The sequence below is a fragment of the Brienomyrus brachyistius genome, unplaced genomic scaffold, assembly GCF_023856365.1.
Source record: "Brienomyrus brachyistius isolate T26 unplaced genomic scaffold, BBRACH_0.4 scaffold71, whole genome shotgun sequence".
In the NCBI taxonomy this organism is placed as follows: domain Eukaryota; kingdom Metazoa; phylum Chordata; class Actinopteri; order Osteoglossiformes; family Mormyridae; genus Brienomyrus; species Brienomyrus brachyistius.
In genome coordinates, this window is record NW_026042346.1 from 471,689 (window position 1) to 490,558 (window position 18,870).

The 18,870-nt window shown below is 51.2% G+C and overlaps 2 long non-coding RNA genes across 3 annotated transcripts in view; both read left to right on the forward strand.

Moving 5' to 3' along the window:
- Positions 1-364: 364 nt before the first annotated feature.
- LOC125726428 (uncharacterized) lies at positions 365-2,964 on the forward strand. Its single transcript, XR_007388179.1, has 3 exons — positions 365-536; positions 637-789; positions 1,571-2,964. It is a non-coding gene; the product is annotated as an uncharacterized LOC125726428 (long non-coding RNA).
- An 8,220-nt stretch (positions 2,965-11,184) lies between these two features.
- LOC125726427 (uncharacterized) overlaps positions 11,185-18,870 on the forward strand; it is a 12,340-nt gene continuing 4,654 nt past the window's right edge. For both annotated transcript variants that reach the window (XR_007388178.1, XR_007388177.1), the window contains exons 1-2: positions 11,185-11,463; positions 13,663-13,821. This is a non-coding gene — a long non-coding RNA (uncharacterized LOC125726427). The remainder of the gene's footprint in view (positions 11,464-13,662; positions 13,822-18,870) is intronic.

Genomic DNA, 18,870 nt, shown 5'->3' on the forward strand with positions numbered 1-18,870 from the left:
GATTGAATTCATTCCTCTCTTTATAAGGGGGCATGACCATGTTTGATGGGGTGGGCAGCCTGTAGTGAATGACTCACAGCACTGAATGAGACCCGAGGGGTGGAAGCGAGGGACCAGTCGGTGAGGCCCCGCCCACTGCCTATGTGATTGGCCAAATTGAGGTGCAACCACAAGGCAGCCCGTGAGGTGTGAGTAGTTCAGTCAGCTGATGGTAACCTGACAAGGTGTGGCCTCCAGCCACAAGTACCTCCCTCCACCCATGCCAGGGAGCCCCCCCCCCGCCAGATATGAGCAAATGTTCTTTTTATCTATCATTTATGTTTCATTTTTCATTTTAAAGTCAAAGAGCAAAACTGATGTGTCAGAGTGTGGCGGAGCTTTGGAATAAATGACCAGACGGAGTCAGTAAATCAATAGTGACATTTAGCAAGAGAGCATGCAGCCTTGGCTAACAGTCATCTGTGATGTGTAGCAATGTGTTCCTTCATGAACAGAGCAGGCTTAAAAAATAGTGGGAAATTTAGTACGAGCTGCAGGTAATGACCCTCCAGGTTTCTTTTTTTCCTTTTGTAATTGATTTGTTAATTATTTTCACACATGTCACTGTTGGTTTAAGGTTTGTTTGTTCACACACAGACCGATAAAGACCAAGGGCGTTTCACCGTTGCACAAGTGGGGGCTGGAGCACCAGTTACAGCATGAATGACCGACAGTGAACCTGTTCCTGTACTGGGACCCGCCTCCCTGCGGAACTTTCCGGAAAGCGGGTGGCAGGCTGTGTGGACCCAGGTTAGAAGGCCTGCCTGTGCTTTTAGTGGAGGGGGGAGATTCACTGAAACAGGCCAGCAAAGACACGCAAGTGTACATAAGCAGCCACACACACCGTCTGAGAAACACACTCATATATATACAAGGTCACACAGATGCAGACACACACATACACACCTGTGCACACTGACACACACGTACACTTGCCCACACAGGCATACACTTTCTGAGACAAGCATACATATACACACATACACACGCACACACACATACACAGGGACACACATATATACATATTTGTAATTATATCGTTGTTGGGACTCTTTAATTTCTATAGCGAAAACTCTAGTCCTAACATGACAACCGTAACCCCCACCCAGCCCTAACCTTAACCATAAGTACCCACACGAAATTTGAGACTTTTGGCATTTTTGGTTTTTTGATAGATTCACAGATCTCTGTGTGAACCTGAAAAATGGTCCCCAAAACATCAAAATAACTGGTTTTTAAAACTTTGTGGGGAACATTTGGTCCCCAGAATGTAATATAAACATAACTCACACACACACTTACACACAGTCACACGGCGACATACATTGTTCCTCTGTACTGTTCCATGAGCGTGGGGACAGCAGGGCATTCTGGGACCTCGTGGGCACACATGCCCTCCCCCCACCTCCCCTCCATGACGTAAGCGGCGGTAGCAGCGGCTGAACAGATTACCTCAATGATTATGAACCACCTGCCACCCAGCAGCCTCTAAGTGCTCTGCTTTGATTAGCGCCTCCACCTTCCGTGTTAGGGGCCCACCCCCTCGCTGAAGTGACCCAAGAGCATCACTCCACCGGGCCCCGCAGGTTTCGGTGGTGTCTGGTAGGTGGCGCGTGACACATCACTTGGTAGCGATGTGCTTGTTTGTCGCACCGTGAGCTTGCAGCTTCCCGGCCCTGCAGAGCAGTGAGGATGCTGGGAAGCGTCTGTGACTCGGCACTTCGGGAGCCCTGACAGTAAGTGACAGGCATCACCAGTGATGTTCCTCGGCATTTCCAGCTCTCTCATTCTCACGTGAATCACACATCAGTCAATGAGCCCCCCCCCCCCCACTTTCTTTTTTCACACAGAAGCCTTTAAGTAAGTTTCTGTACACTTTTAAAATTAATTCTAATTATACATTTATTTATGTGTAATTATACACTGATCTCGCATAACAAACACTTTCAAATTTACATATTTAGAATGGGGAGAGAGAGAGAGAGAGAGAGCGAGAGGTGTGAAAACAGGAGATGTACTATAGCCTAGTGGCAAACCTGATATTTCTTGTGGCATGCAATTCTAACATGCGATTTTCAGGAAGTTCGCATTCGCTTTTGGATTCATTCCCACGAAGTTTCCCCTTTGTTTCACACATGCATGTTCCCGCCACAGATGCGTGTTTACGTGGCAGCATGTCGTGAGTGAAGAGTTTTCTCCAGTAAATATTGCGACGTTGCTCGTGTGACTGGTTTCCAGAAAGACATTTTATCGTCAGAAATGCGACTCCAGGCTGGGCGTGAAGAACAAAGCGCCGAGACCCAGAAAATGAAGAGCTTGCAACTTCAGCACTGACTGCTTGATAAGAAACAGCCACTTGTCACCTGGGTTTTATCGTGACAGATCTGGCCCAGAATTTGACCTGCCGCCTGCAGCTTAATCTGGTCTCAAAAATGGCGGTTTATGGTGTGGCTTGCGCTGCAATGACGTGGGGCACGTGCTGAAGACGCTGTGAGAAAGTGTGAGGCGTCGTACAGGTTCATAAACGAGCCCGGATGGCATGCGAGTGGGTGTCGTTAGAGGAAACTGTACCATAACATCAGCACTTGTTTTTCATAAACTGCGAGTCGCGTGACTGCGCTGCTCTCCAGAGAGCAAGACTCATCCAGCCGTGCATTCCTTTCTTCCTTGAGTCTTGTTTTTCTTTCATTTTTCTTTTCCTTCTCTCTGCATCCCTTGCTCTGGGGGGCGGGTGGGCAAATGAAAACCACAGAACGCGGCGTGACTGTGAGGATCTAATATGTGATGGATGGACGTATGGATACTTGAAGAGACACAGATAGATGGATAGTATCTTACTGTAGAATCGAAAACAAAAGTTCAAACAATTACCTCATTTTAAGAATCTTAATCTTTTTTTCTGTGGACTCTCATAGCAATTTCAAAAAGATGATTCATTATTGACTCCTCCACTTGTTCCAGGTAGTAATTAGTAATGTGTACCAGTACTACTCCTAGTGCAGTGTGAGTGTACGTCACCAGTGCTAACTCTTCATTCATGTCGCTGAGCGTTGGGTCAGTCAGCTGAGGCCTGACTAATCGCTTTCCGAAATGCAGACGCTACGGGCCTTTCTGCGTGTGGCTTCTTGGAACCGGCGATTCCATTCGCTGTAGCCGAAACGCAGGCCGACTTTGGGCATGAGTCACGCTGGGTGGGTGACAAGAGCCGGAGAGACCCTGTGGGAATGGCGCGGTAATCAGCGCAGTTCACTGCGTCAACTGTTTTCATCCATCAGTGACCTGTGGAGGTGGTTTGTGTTTTTAATGTCAGTCTGTTTATATTTTCACTTTTTGTCACCCCCAGGACTGTTACTGAGGTGTATCCGCTGTGGATGGTGCGGTGGCTCCGTGGGCAGCTGGCTGTTCACGTCCCTCTGCCTTGTATCTTATTCATAGGGCTCCAATTTGAATTAGTTACTCTAAATGACCCTTTCTGTAGGGGTGTGTGTGCATGCGTGTGTGTCCAGGTATACCTTACCTTGTGGGGACCAAATGTCCCCACAATGAGATGAATACCTGTTTTTTTTTTTTTACCTTATGAGGACCAGTTTCCTGGTCCCTATATGGGAAAACTGTATTTTATAAAAATCCGTGACTGCAATGAAAAAACTGAAAATGCAAAAAGTCTCATATTTTGTTTGGTTATGGTTAGGGCAGGGTGGGGGTTAAGGTTGTCATAGTTAGCGTTAGCATTTTTCCCATAGAAGTGAATGAGCGGTCCCCTTAAGGCTAGGTATACCCAACGTGTGTGTGTGTGTGTGTGTGTGTGTGCCCCGTCTGTGCCCTCCCCCATGTCCCATGCTTCCAGGCTTTCTGTGACCCTGCACTGGACACGTGGAAGTCGGATGGACGATAGCAATGTTTTTAGGTGTCACATCCCCCGGTCCTGACATTCAGCAATAATGCTGAAAATAATATGCAAATATAATGTTATCTGATAACATACACGGCAGTGCTGCGGTGGCCCCCAGGCTGCCTTTCTCTTCCTCAGGGATGGCTGTGTTTGTCTCTGCTGTCTGTCTGCAGATACGGGAGAGGTGTGCCCGTGGCGTAACCACGGTGATAATGACACAAGCCTGCACCAACCGCACTGACATCAGCCAGGTTAGCAGTCTCGCCCCGGACGAACGTGATGGCGGTGCTCCTCAGGTGGGGGGTGGGGCAGCCTCCATCTGGCCAGGAAATCGTCTTTCTCTGTGTGTCTGCAGGGCTCAGACACATCTGTGGATACATGGGGGAGGGGAGGGGGGTGAGCTGTAGCCTTGGACTTGAGTTTAACTCCCAGTTATTATTTTACCTTAATTACCAGATTGTAAATGGCCTTAAATCACTAGTGCCCCCCAGGGTGCAGCTCCTGGTTCCCTGATCTCGCTGTGGTTTATCTAACTGAAAGGCTACCTGTTCAGCATGACTGCAAATGGCGCATGGTGTCCGTGAGACATGGAAAGTTCTTACCCTGTCCTAGCAGTAAACATGGGACTCAGGGCCCCCTGCTGCCCCCCCCCCCCCACCCCTCCTACCTCGACTTTTCCTCCTGCCCCCACTTCCCCTTCTACCGCTGCCCCCTCTCCACCACGCTGTGTGGCTTCTCAGGCCCCGTTTATCACCCTTTGACTCATTCTCGCTGCCCACTGTCCTGTTTTACGGTGCCTTTTCTAGCTCCATCCCTCTGCTAGCCTTGCGTTGCTGGGTACCGGCTGCTCCTCCGCTACTCCTCCACTGCACCTCCGCCAAGGCGAGTGTCTCTAACACATTTTTCCCCACTTCTGCCTTTTATCTTGATTTTTTTTTTTATGTTTCCTGTTTAGCACTCAGCATGACAATGAGAGGAACTGTGCTACGAGGCCTGTACCAAATGAGCACACCGCTCTTTGTCCGCGTGGGTGGCGGTGCTAGGGGCAGGGGGGGATGGGGGGGGGGGGGTTTGTCAGGATGGAGGCCACTGCAGCAGCCCCACAGGAAATGCTGATTCCTGTGCGGCGGTGTCCTTGGGTGGGTCTGGGGGTGGGAGGTTTGTTACTTCTCCCAGCCACACTCATGGTGACAGCACAGGGTCACTGGGATTGGTGCATGCGCCCCTGGGGCATGTGACTGCGTATGGAGGGGGCTGTTACATGATACATGTACTTTCTGTTCTGCTACATGAATGGCCACCATTTGCATCTTAACATACCATCGTTCATAAACTGTGTACTACTGTACTGAACAATGACGCCGTATAATCAAGTATTAACAGACAAAACTGTAGCTGTAATACTTCAAAGACACATTTTTGTATTGGTCATGTGAGTCATTACCTATTTTCCTGTTTGCAATGGTGAAATGGGTGAATTTACTTGCGTTTTCTTGTTAGCAGAGCATTCAACTGACATCCTCAATTTGCATATTGGAAAAAACCTTTAATAATATCCGAAGTGAAAGAATGTTAGTTGTGTAAATGTTGTTTTTGAGTTATTTTAATCATGTGGTGGTTTCATTCTGATAAGCTTGTGGTGCACTGGTGGTCTCCAATCGCTCAACGTGGTTCAAGATTTTATTTTTACACAGAAATTAGCAGAAGGTTTCCCATCAGTGTGTTTGACATTGCTTCTGCGTGATCGACTATTTCTGCATAAGGGGAGGGGCAGATGACCAGCGTCTTGGTAATCTGGCTGTTGGATTCCCCGACCCCGTCAGCAACGGGGACTGGATTCCCGGACGTCGTACGTGGCGAAAGCAAACCTGAGGTTTGTTCCAAATGTGCCATGGGCTAAGGAGGGGATCCCGGTTCACGGACAGCTGCCGTGTTTGTTCTTGTGCGTTGGAAACCAAGGCCGACGGGATGCCCTTCAAGCGGAGCCAAAGCCGTCTGTCGCTCAAGGCGCCAGGGTTCAGCCCCCTGTCTCAGACTGCTGTGAAAGACTCGGGACGTCCCAGAGGATCTTGGCGCACTTAAATGAAGATCGAGCTCCTTTTGTGTCTCCATGCTGTCCGGTGTCTTGTACCATCAATCCAGAAGCTGCTTCAACTTGTTGTTTTTACCCTTAAGAGAAAAAAAAAATTGCGAATTAGCTTAGCATGAGCCGCTAGGCTCTGCACTTGGGGGGAGCTCCTGCAGCTCGACATGAGCTCCCCCCCCCCCCCCCCCCCCCCCCGAGTGCTCCCCCCAGTCCCCGAGGCACCTCGTTCGCCGCCTGCCAGCTTCTTCGCCACTAACTTCCAGCAATTTACTTTCCTTTTCCTAGAAGTTCGTTAAATGGCCGATGGTCAAATCCTGGCCCCCCAAGCCTTGCTGAATTCCCTCCTTTCCTAGGGTTGTAGTGACCACGTCACCCTAAGTTCATCCCGCAGAGCCAGAGATCCCACCTTATGTGACAGGTGGGTGCACCGCCCCCCCCCCAGGGCTGAAAGAGGGCAGTGACAGGGGTCTGTGAGTGCAAGCCCTCTCCGGGCCCCCCAGTCGTTAATAGAGCCATCTGCATCTCTCCGCTCTGAGCCAGCGCTCTTCATCATTTGTCGAGAATCCGCCTCGTTTGGGAGCAAAGCGACTGTGGGGCCCGATGGTGGCAGCCTGGGCTCTCGGCCCTGCTCTCCTTTGTCTGTCTTACTGGGCTTTGGAGGGGTCCTCCCCCCATCCAGAAGCTCCTTGTGTCCTTTCTGTTCTGCTTGTCCCGCTCTCTCTTTCAAAGGGAGGCGAGAATACCAAAGCTGTAATGAACTGCATTCCGAAAATCCCATTTACGTTCCCAGTGAAAGGGATTCTGTTCCGTTCTGCCACTGCAGCCACAACCAAAGAGTATTCTCCCCCCCCCCCCCCCCCCACTCTATTTGCAAAGTCCTCATATTGTGTAAAATGAAGCGGAATCCAAGTGTGTGGGGTGCAGGGGTTGGGGGGGGGGGGAGGAGCTGGGAGTGGGTGGTGCAGGGGTCCTTCAGCTCTATGACAAAGCAGTCAGGAGCAGCTTTGGGTTGAAAGATGGTGCCAAATTCATGTTTGGACAGGTGTGTGCATCAAAGGGGAGTGGGAAGTCATTGGTAATGAGAGCTGTGCATGGGTACAGGTCAGAGATGACTGTAGGTGTGGGCGAAGTGCCAGACAAAATGGGGCGGGAGGTGGCAGCGAGCCTCAGCCGCGACCCACGCATTCCATCAGGGGCTGGCGCACTAAAATGAACACCAACCCCCCCCCAGTCACACTGTATGTGGCTCCAGCGATTTTCCTATCACCATGAAGACTTTTCAGGTTCCTCCCACAAGACCTCAGTATTTCCCAGCATCCCCCACTCACCACCACAGCCAATCTTGTGGGTTCGGCTCTTGTGCTCACATCTGCCGCAGGAGGCTGGCAGGTTGGCTGTGCCGGGCAGGGCGGGCGGCAAACGGGGGCCAGGGCACTTGGCTTTGGAGCGCGGGCAGATGCCTCGCAATAGTGCATGGGCTGCCATGGTGACAGGATGTCGGCGTTTACGGCCGGCAGTCGGGTGCCTTTTTCCCCCGGCTTGCTCCTACTGCCCGTTCTCTTCTGATGTAAATGACAGTCAGTGCCATGGGGGGGCATTTTGTGTGCTTTTTTCTGCCTTTATCCCTCCCCGGGCCCCCATTAGGGCTGTCTGTGGTGAGCCTCTCTCTCACGGCTTTATGACATTTGCCACATCCTCTCTTTTACGGGCTCCAGTCTGGCCTGGGGTGGGCGGGGGGGGGGGGGGAATCCTTATTCTGTAGCCAGTACCGTCTCTGCATGTTTACTCTCACTTTCCTTGTAAATAAGGGTATAAATCAACCACAAACAAAAACACACACACACACACACACACACACACACACACATACTCGCCTACTTGTGTTGCTCTCCTTCCATCTACTGTTTAGGAGGAATGTATGTACAAATCACTTACAAATCTCCTCGATAAAGATTCAAACATATCTGACTGCATAATCTGCTGGCAAAGACAACTTCAACCATAAAAAAAAAAACTTTCACGGTTTGGCTTTTCTCAGAATAAAAACGAATAATTCAGTTGAATTGGCATGAACTGGTTTTTCGTTGTATGCTGAGGCATTCCATTTCAAACAGCCCGATCGGCTGTCGCATGTTTGGCACATTTTGACAGGCTCCTCCCCTCGTACTAATTTTTCTCCTGATTGCCCAGATAAGAGAGGTGCTTTGCGCAACATGCCACATGACTGTGTTTGTTGTTATGGGTATTATGAATGTGCGGTTGTGTGACAGGGACGGTTAACCAGACTGGAGCAGCTGGTTTGGGGATTATGACAGCCATTAAAAGCACACAGACCAGTTGACCAAGTAACCAGGTAACCCTGTTGTTGAACTACAACAGCCCACCTTCCCTCCCCATCTCAATTACATCATGATTCACCGAGTCAGCCAGTAACTTGGAAGCAAGTGAGTAACTGGGTCACTCTGTTACTACAGAGAACAGTAGATGGTCTGCTCATTCAAGCCTGTGGACCTGCCACTGCAGTTTCACTACCACCCGCCCCCCACCCTGGCCAGAATTACATCAAAGCAGCTCCCGATTAACGTGGAGGGGGTGTCCTGTTCCACAGGTGGGAAGGGGGGTCCTTCTCCCTGTTCCCGCTCCAAGTCCCCCGCCTCATTCTCTCACCGGGGGCCAGTAAAGGAGGGATTGCTGCTGGTTTAGAGAGTATCCCCCCCCCCCCCACTCAGCTTTTGTGCATTGTGGGAAAGGGGGGGCTGTAAAAATCGATATCAGAGCGGAGCAGGAACAATAGGGCTGTGGCTGAAGCGAGCCTGGCGGCGTGTGATGTCGCTCCTGCCATGCAGGGGGAGCGGGTCGGCGGGGGGCTCACTTCCTCCCGTAGTCCTCCTTTATGGCTGCGGCCCCTTTGAAAGTCGTGGAGATGTGGCAGCGAGAAGCAGACAAAGGCCTGATCCTGGGTAGGGGGGAAGGAGGCTGTATCAAGGTGAAGGGGGGGGGCTCTCAGTAATGTTCCTAGAAACTCACTGTCTCAAAATCTGACTATCTGCTCTGCTGCAGGGCTGCGGTGGAAGCGACCGAGATTCTCACTACGCTCTTGCAGGCTGGGGTTGTGCCAAACCGGCTGGTGTGCCATCGGTTGTGCTCGGTCACCAAAAGATGCAAGCTTGTCGCGGCTCCTGACCGCACTCCGGGGCGCTGATACCGATCTGTACATTGTGTCCTTTGCTGTTTTCTGGTAAACGGGGCTGATTTAAATTCACCGCCGCTTACTGGTAAACGAAGGCTGTGGACTCAGGCGCTCGGCACAGAGAGGGAGGAGCCTCAGTCGGAGAGGACGGATTGCTGGGTGCGGAGATGCCCTCGACATTTATGGTGGGATTGGGAGGAATGGGCACCACCTTTGGCTTTGTTTGAGACATCACCACACTGTGCCATTCTGCTGTCCTGAGCGAAGCACCGGCAATCAGCAGAGGTGCTAGCCGGTGACCCAGATGGGCCAGTAGGTTCTGAGAATCTTCAGGTTTTGGGAGAATCAAAAGTGGCCCAGCACAGAGTAAAGGTAGACCCCCCCCCCCCCCTCGGTGCTGTAAGCCACATCAAATGCAGATGTACTCTGCGCTTGTCGCTCTGTACAGTTTCTGCCGCTGCAAAGCCGTGCTGCATGTTACCAAAGTGCAGAGAGCACAGCACAGCCAATCCCTGCCTGCAGAGGATGGGGGGGTGGGTGGGGGGGGTGGGTGGGGGGGGATTCCCCTTAGTCCATAGGCGTCGTTTAAGGGCCAGGCAGCCGGTCCTCCTGCGTTATCTGCTATTCTCTATCTACTGAATGCATGACTTAAAATGCCATGTTAATATTATGTTGAATATGTCTTAGTTTTGATATTCAATTCGTGTATTACCTCTATTTTCCAAAAGTACTGGGACACCTGCCTTTAGGAGTGTGTTTATGGGAATTTTTTACCATTCTTCCAGGAGAGAATTTGTGAGGTCAGGCACTGGTCTTGGATGTGAAATTGCACAAAATGACATCGAATGCTTCGAATCCTTTCACTGGAACTAAAGGACCAAGCCCGACCCCTGAAAAACAACCCCACACCATAATCCCCCCTCCACCAAACTTTACACTTGGCACAATGCAGTCAGGAAAGTACCGTTCTCCTGGCAACCACTAAACCCAGACTCGTCCATTGTATTGCCAGACAGAGAAGTGTGATTAGTCAGTCCAGAGAACACGTCTCCACTGCTCTAGGTTCCAGTGGCGGCGTGCTTTACACCACTGCATCCGACGCTTTGCATTACACTTGGTGATGTAAGGCCTGGATGCAGCTGCTCAGCCTTGGAAACCCATTCCATGAAGTTCTGGAGCTGATCTGAAGGCCGCATGAAGTTTGAAGGTCTGTAGCTATTGACTCTGCAGACAGTTGGCGACTTCTGCACTCTGTGCACCTCAGCATGCGTTGTCCCCGCTCCGTGATTTTACATTCCCTACCACTTCATGGCTGAGTTGCTGTTGTTACCAATTGCTTCTACTTTGTTATAACACCACTAACAGTTTACCGTGGAATATTTAGTAGTGAGGAAATTTCACAAATGGACTTATTGCACAGGTGGCATCCTGTCACTGTACCATGCTTGAATTCACTGAGCTCCTGAGAGTGACCCATTCTTTCACAAATGCTTATAGAAGCAGTCTGCATGTCTAGGTGCTTGATTTTATACACCTGTGGCTATGGAAGAGATTGGGACAGCTGAACTCAGTGATTTGGATGGATGTCCCAGTACTTTTTATGTATTTCAGCTCAGTCAATTGTCAGTCTGACAATGAAAGATTCTTTGCCTTTTTGAATCTGATGTTAAAAACAGGCGGCACCGCAAACTGAAAGAGCGCCCTAATGAATGAGGGGGAGGGAACTGCAGACTATTGGAGTGTGTGGAAGAGTTTGGCACTTTTCTGTAACCAGCTCCTGCTTCCGTGTCCTCGTGTGACACACTGAAAGAAGTGTGAGATCGAGGTTTGCGTTCCTCCTTGGGCAGAACTGTTTCCAGTTCAAAGAAACGGCATCTCTTACAATCAACCTCTTTGCTAATCTGTCTTTTTTTTTTTGCGTTTGTTTATAACCCATCCCCCCCCCATCCCGGCTTGCTCGTGGTCACTGCCTCCCCACCGTCCACCTGCTCTGGAGCATATCAGCACCACCATCTCGCAAGGCGTCCCACCTTGGCCGCTCTTGCGTAGGCTGAGGTTTTGGCAGCTCCTGTTTACGGACGGCAGAGATAAAGAGGCGGAGGTTAATCTCACCACCGCGGTTTTCCTCCCCGATGAACACGCTGTCCTTCGCACTGCTGCTACTGCTGCTGGTGCCTGAGGAACAACCGAGAAAAAGAAAAAAAACCACACGCAGAAAGACAGCAGTGCACGCTTTGACCTACAAACCGAGATCAGGTAAACATCTGCGAGCTCCTCTCTCTGACGCTTTGCTCTCACGCAGGCCTTTTCCTGATCGTCGGCGATCTGGCACAACCAGTCACATGGTTTCTTTTGTTTTGGAACTATGCAAATTTTGCTCTTAAAAGTGCCGTTTAATGCGATAATAATAGATTTGAAAATACATATGTACTTTCCAGGTTATTGCTTGCAGGAGGCAGCTGGTTTGCGTTGTTTTTAAGTTTTTCTTTTTGTTTTTTAAGATAAACGATACCTGGTTTGGGAATGGCCAGCTGCCACAAGCCTCCACCAAGAAAACTCCCAGAATTCCCCTGTCATTTCTCCAGACCCCAGTAACTTTTAGGATGGTGGAGTTGGAGGCTGAGTGGGTTAGGAGGTGACGAGAGAAGGTGCTGATTGCAGGGGGGCGAGGGGCGGGGGTGGTTGAGGTGGAATGGAGGGGGCGACACTGAGACAAGACAGGGTGGGGGGGGTGTGACGGTGCACCTGCCCCACGGGGGTCACCGAAGTCGCGCTTAACCAGAGTTGGCAGCACCTCCGCTTGAGCCTGACCCTGCTGGCCACCGTGGCTTTCTTATCCCATTAGGCCAGTGCTGGGAGGGGGAGGTGTGGGGGCCCCACCTGACGTCCCCCCACTGAGCGTCCCCCAGCCCTCTCGCGGGCCCCTAACACATCAACGCCATGAACAAACACTCCTATAATCCTTGGTGACAGGGGCCTTTGGTCAGTGAGAACCCCCCCTGCTCTGAGTCTTCACAGAGCAAGGGTTTTAAGGAGTTTGGGGACCATGTGGATGGGGTGGGGGTGGGGGGGGGGGCATGTACGCAGGATGGGGGGGCAGGTAGGAGGCCGAGGAAGGTGGCTCGGGACCTGAAATGCCAATCTTCCATTGAATCCCTTCAAAAGTCAATTGATAAAACAGACTAAAAAAGTGTATTCAATCCAGAAACTATTGTTCACAACAAAAATACAGTCTCTGCACCAGGTTGGGGTGGGGAGGCTCTTCCCTTTGGCTCCTGGTTACTCTACAGTCTTATGTAGGCATGTTACAAATGGGTGGAGGTGAGCTTTGGCCCTGTGAACCTTCAGGTGCAACCGGCCGGCAACACATCACCATGGCTGTGGTGTGCGACACCGTCTCCTTAGGAATTCCGTGGCCACCGTCTGCTGGCTGTACTCAGGACACTACCACGCTTCAGCTTGACCTGTTAGACCATCACAGCTGTCCGCCCCCGCGGCATGAGAGTACTGTGTCGCCCCCTACGGCTGGTTGGGAGGCCGAGCAGCCATTCTCTGCATTTCCCTCTTCAAAAACACTCCTGTATTCCTGCCCAGCTCGACATTTTTTTATTTCTAACCCACTTCCCTGGCTGATGCCATTTCTCCTGAATGCATCAGCTGGCCTTGATTTTGCAACCTTCCGGACAGTTCCTTAACAAACAGAACTGCCCCTCCACCTTCTGCCAACCAGTGTGCGGCATTAAACTTGACAAGCATAGGTGAATAATGAGAGGAACCAGATCATCCAGGCCAAACCTTCGTGTGTCACTATTTCATGGCTGATTGGGAAAGCCAATCAGGAGAAGGTTCATTAGAAGTTGGAAACCAACAGTAATTACTCACTTATCTCTTAAGATGATGGGTGTGAGAGTGGAGGAGGGGGGCAGGAAAGGAAAACTTCAGAAGCCAATGGGCAACACGTTCAAGGCTACTGCATCAGCTGAAGGATTTCATAGGGTCAGTGGGGAATAGGAGACCCCTGCAAGTCGGCTGAAGAAGCTGGATCGGATGCTAATGAGACCTGGCATCCCATGGTTAAAACAGATTAGGGGGCCCCCTGTAGGGGGGGGGGGGGGATTTCCTTGTGGTCAAGGTGATTCGCTTCCAATGCACTTTAATTCTTGTGACTAACCAGGTGAAGATGAGCTGGCCCTCCCTTTCTGGTCTCAAAAGCCGCCCCCACCCCCACCACCTCCCCCCCAAGCCCCCAAACCCCCTTCCACATGCTGGATGGCTCCATGTGGTTGATGTAATACTGCAGTGATAGTCCCTTCGCTGACAGACACACCATATGTATGTATGGTACCAGCGGAGTATCGGGAATGAGCAGAGATGCATGCAACAGTCCCTTCTATAATGGGACTGGTAGTGAGGATCTGATAGGTGATGTGTATGTGTTTTTTTTTTCTTCATTAGTGAGAGACTAAAACCTTCCGGAAGATTCTCTGCAGCTGACACTGGCCCCCACGGCATGTCAGGGCCTGCTCACGGCCCCCGTGAGGTCTGAGCACGCGAACCACTCAGAGGGTCAAGCATGTTCCACTTCCCTTGGAGGGTGTTGTGAATGAGCAACAGGTGAGTAGGCGGTTTGGATGTACCCCCTTCCCTTTCCCGTGCCAGCCCCTTCCCTCTCTAGAGCCTCAGTGTCAGCGTCTGACCTGGGGGTGGGGGGGGGGGGGGTGGTTTCGTCTGACTTGCTGAGGAGCTGTGATCCAGCACATCTGCGGTTTCAGCACCTGTCCATCTTGCTTGGCAGATATAAACAGCCCTGTACCATGAGGGGTCAGCAAGGGGCGGGGTTTGTCTGGGGTGGGGGTCGCAGCGACACACCACCGTACCTCTGCCCAGTTCTGCCACGGCCGGAATGCATGGGGGACAGTGCAAGGCCAAGGGCACGGCAATACGACACTGCATCCTGGTGCCTGTCTGCATGTTTGCCCCCCCCCACCCCCACCCCCACGACAGACACGTACACTCCCCAACACAGACATAAACACGCAGACATCTCAGCACAGACTCACACACACACACATAAACCACCACACACACCCTAGAAATAATTCACACAAACTCACACATGCCCTGTACAACTGTACAAACTCATAAACATATCCCTCTGTATACACACACACACAGACTTGTAATTAAATCTTTGTGAGGACTCTTCATTCATTTATATGGGGAAAACTCCCAACATGACAACCTTAACGCCTACCCAGCCCTAACCATAACCATAAGTAACCAATCAAAATATGAGACAATTTGGCATTTTTAGTTTTTTGAATGCAGTCACAGATATTTGTGGGGACCTGAAAACCATCTTGTGAACCCTAACCCTGTATGTTCGGACGCCCCCCCTCGCCGCGGTGTGTTAAGCTTGAACAGGCTCAGGTGAAAAGATGTCTGCTTCGGTCAGGAGGTGACCTGTCCCCATATATCAGTCTGACCCGCACCTGAGTGTGACTCCCACGCTGACCGTGTTCATATAGCGCCTTGGTCACATGCACTTTGCCGGAACCCCATAGGGAAGGAGATGCACCGGGACCTTAAAGGTCTCACCCTTCCCTGGGATTCACAGATTCATTACTTCTTACTACAGAGTTGCTTGGGAATAAGGAGTGACACTGTTTTAGAGGGGGCATCAGAGGGCAAGGAGCTAGGTGGGCATCTTTGGTTGGTCCCATGGGGGGCAAATTAAAAAGCGGAGACTGGAAACGAAAATGTTGCTGGCTCAAGTTTGGTTTTCTACCCCAGAGAGGAACTTCACCTGACCTTTTTTATGCAAAACACTCAGCTATAAAAGGACATTAACGCTGCAAGCTTCTCTGGGTAAGAGTTTAACAAAGCAAAGCGGCACTGATTCAGCCAGACACAGGAAAGCGGCAGCGACCCCCGCAGGAAGCCGACTCCCTACACTGTTGTCTCCCGACAGCTGCCATGGGCTCACATAGCTCCCTCTCCTGTGATTCCGCAGCCAACCACAGCGCCCTCTAGTGTGGGCCGAAGATTCGCAACTGGCAGCCAGTTAACTCAGGTGCAGCTGACCAGCTGAGGACCCTATTTATCTGTCTGCTCCACCTCCTCTGCATGTCTTCCACAATAAAGTATCTTCACTCTCCTTTATGTTCACCGTCTATCGCAGCTTCGGATTCTCCCAGGGTCTGAGGCCACGTCTTTCTGGTTGTCCGTCCAGCTACTGGATAGTGGAGACACCAGCTGGGCCAAGTCCACACTCATGCTTCTGACAGGCCTGATGGGAAAGGAGCCACCCCCAGTGCCAGGTCCCTGGCCTGGGTTAATTGTTCTCAGGGCTGGGCCCAAGAATCTGCCTGCCGGCACTGCTGGGTCTGATGGGGCCCATTTGAGGGGGCTCCCTGGTTGCCCGTGGAGGAGTGGCAGCTGGATGGCCCACTTGCTGGAGCTGCTCGTGCTTGCTCCCCCCTCCCCAGTTGGAGTTGCGTCTCTGGGAGCTGTCATGTAACCTCTGCCACCCTGTCTAACCCACCTACCCTCCATCCTTTGCATCGCACCACTTACTGGGCGTAAGAGGGTCAGGACCCGCACTGCTGTCACTCAAGGGGAAGAGGTGGACGATGGCAGCGATTGCCGAAAGAGACCAGTAGGTGGCACAGCGGATAAGGGCAATGACTTGTTGTGATGGGGGGGGGGGGGAGGATTATATGATGAGTTTTACAGGATCTCTGTGACTTTTTTTGCTACTTTTCTTTCATAAATTCATCCAATCTGGTGTGAGAGGAGCATGCTGTCCTGCCGGCTCCCTTCAGCCTGACTGGCAGACGGTGTAATGCGTGACGGTGTGAGTGGCGGAGCGGGCCGGACCAGGCCCTCAGAAGGGTTCATTGTGCTGCCTGTATCAGGCCAGATTAATTATGAGCAGCGGAGCACAGCCCAGGCCTCTGATTACTGCATAGACTGAAAGACCCCCTGTGTGTGTGCGCCCCCTTTGCCTCAAGCTCTGCCAAAGCCAGCCCCCCCCCCCCCGTTAACAGACTCTTAATGAAGCCAGAGAAGAAGGACATTCAGTGCTGGGGGGGTGGGGCAGTGCTCTTAGAAAGTTGGTATTAGTGGTCTTTATGTGTTTATATGTAGTGGCTCAGGCTGGTCCATCGTGGGGGGCAATTAAGATTATTCAAGGGTACTTATTGTGCCCCCTAGAGCATCACCACCTACAGTACTGCACCGCACTTAGCGTACCTCCTCATGGGGGATGGCTGTGCAGTGAATGCAGTACGTGATTATAACTTCAGCCTCTTTGATGAAGTGGCGCTTCAGAGAAAGTGCTAGACGATGGTAATGAAAAGGAATGTCCCCCCCACACACACCTACTGAAATTTATTATGGCCGTGTGGCCACCGCTTAACTCTCTCGTGCTCCTCTAAGAAGCTTTTTGGCTCCTCACATGTGCCAAATGTAGAGAAATCCCCCCGAAATGATCATTCTCGTTTTCAATGGGGCAGCTGGCGATGGCAAGGGTTCGAGACTGGAAGGGGCTGCCCCATCACCATGGCGATCGCACCTGCTTCCTCAGTGTTCTCAGGTTTTATAATCCGTCTCCGCAGCTGACTTTTCTGAGGCTGACATCAAAGTGGAGTGAAAGATGAGTTTCCGCCACTGAAGCGTCACTGAGGACTGAAACACAGAGAGGTCATTTGATGGGCGTCTATCAGATGTGGTGCAGACCGCTTAGTAATCTCTTTCTGTACCTTGGGAACTTCTGAACGATGCATTTAAATAATTCATTTTAAATGATTCAAATGCATACAATAATTTACAATAATTTACTAAAACACAGCTGAAAGGTTTCTTGGAATTAATCTCATTTTAACCTGGAAGCAACATCGCATCAAAAAAGCTGGATGCTAGAGGCTATGGAAGGCTGGCCTGTTGACGGGAGCTGATCTGGGACCAGTTTACCCACGGGGGAGTAGGGGGGCTTTGCTGAGGTCTCACGCTGCCTTAGAATGCTACCCGGACTATCAGCATTTCAGTGTGATGGAACGTCGAGGGTGGATGGGGGCAGGCAGATGTCACTCTGAGAAGAAGGGCAGAGGGGCCCCCGACTGGGGGAGGCACAGCGGAGCCCAGGCGTGAGAGAGAAACAAAAAAAGATGGTGACCTTTTGATATCGCAAATCGCCCTCGTTTTGTTCACACTTTAAAGTAGCACATGGTCTGTTTTTCCCTCCTTGCACGTTGTGTGTACGGATCTGTAGCAGTTTCCAAACTTTAAAACCAGAGATAACATCGGGTCTAGCCCACAGAGAGAAAGTAGCAGGGTGGGGGGGGGGGGGGGGAGGGGGTGTACAGGTAGAAGGGAGACAAGTGAAAAGCAGAGGGAGGCTGGGAAAGGGAGGGGGCCCCTTAGCATGGATTCTTCCTGTGGAGGAAAGACGGAAAAAAAACTGAGGAACGTATTTTGGCAGCTCACACAGGACTTTCTTTGGCTCCTCGTTCTACCTCCCCTCAATGACCCCCCTTCCACCCCCCGTCTGGCCTCCTTTTTCTCCTGAGAGGTCGTTACATAACTTATTTCCACCCTCGCCCCCCTCTTGCTGCCCCCCTGCCTGTCCTTACCCACTGCCCCACCCCCCATCCTCATCAGCTGTGAAATATTTTCACTAGGTTCACTGCGGTGGAGATTGAACAGACTCTCGCATCTAGAAACCTCTCTTGTTCTTTGCCTCTCATTCTCTCACTCGCGCTCTTTCTGTCTTCTGGCTTTTTGCCTCCCTACAAACGCCCAGCGGCATCAATCAGACTGGTCTGTCACTCTGACCGTCTGTAACAATGGTCTGGATTTCTTCAAGGATGATGACCTTTCAACCCCCCATAACCGCCCCCCCCCCCCCACCACCACCACCACCCAAGTCCACCATGGCCGCCACTGTCACCACAGTGCCCAGAGGGGTCATCCTGAAGACCCTGGTATCAGGAACTTCATTAAGATGTGATTTCTGCCTTAATCAGGATGTGATCTTCAGGACTGCAAAGATTTGGATGTCAATATGACTTATGAATGGAAACACAGAGAGGTGACAGAGAATATACGTTACAATAAAAGGCTTTGCTACTATTGAATTAATTCACTTTAAAAATGAGCTGCACCAGGATAATGAATTAAAAATGAGTATGTGGTTTAGCAAACTGAGGTCCAGAACGTGTGTCTATGTCCCGGGTGTTTGCAGACGGTGTTGCGGTTTGCGTGACGGATTCCGGGTTCGAGGGCGGCGGATGTGTGAGGCCCGGTGCAGCAGCCAGCTGTGCTGCTTCGGCAAGTGCGTCAGCTACGTGTGAAACGCTCAGTAACACCCAGCGGGGTTCAGTAACCCGCTGTGCTCTCTGCCGAACAGCCTCCAGTGGATTAACAGCCTGAGCATGTGCGTCACACATGAGTAATTAAAGTCCTTTTCTATTTTAATAATATTTATATAATGTTCAGTTTCATGCTCCTCTGGGATCCAAGAAAAGGTGGAAGTGATTTCGGCCGTGCTGACAATCAGAGGAGTGTGGCAGGGAGTGTGCGCGTGTGTGTATGTATGGATGTATGTGCGTGCGTGCGCATATGCACATGCAAACCACCCCCCACCCACCTCAGCTCAGCCTC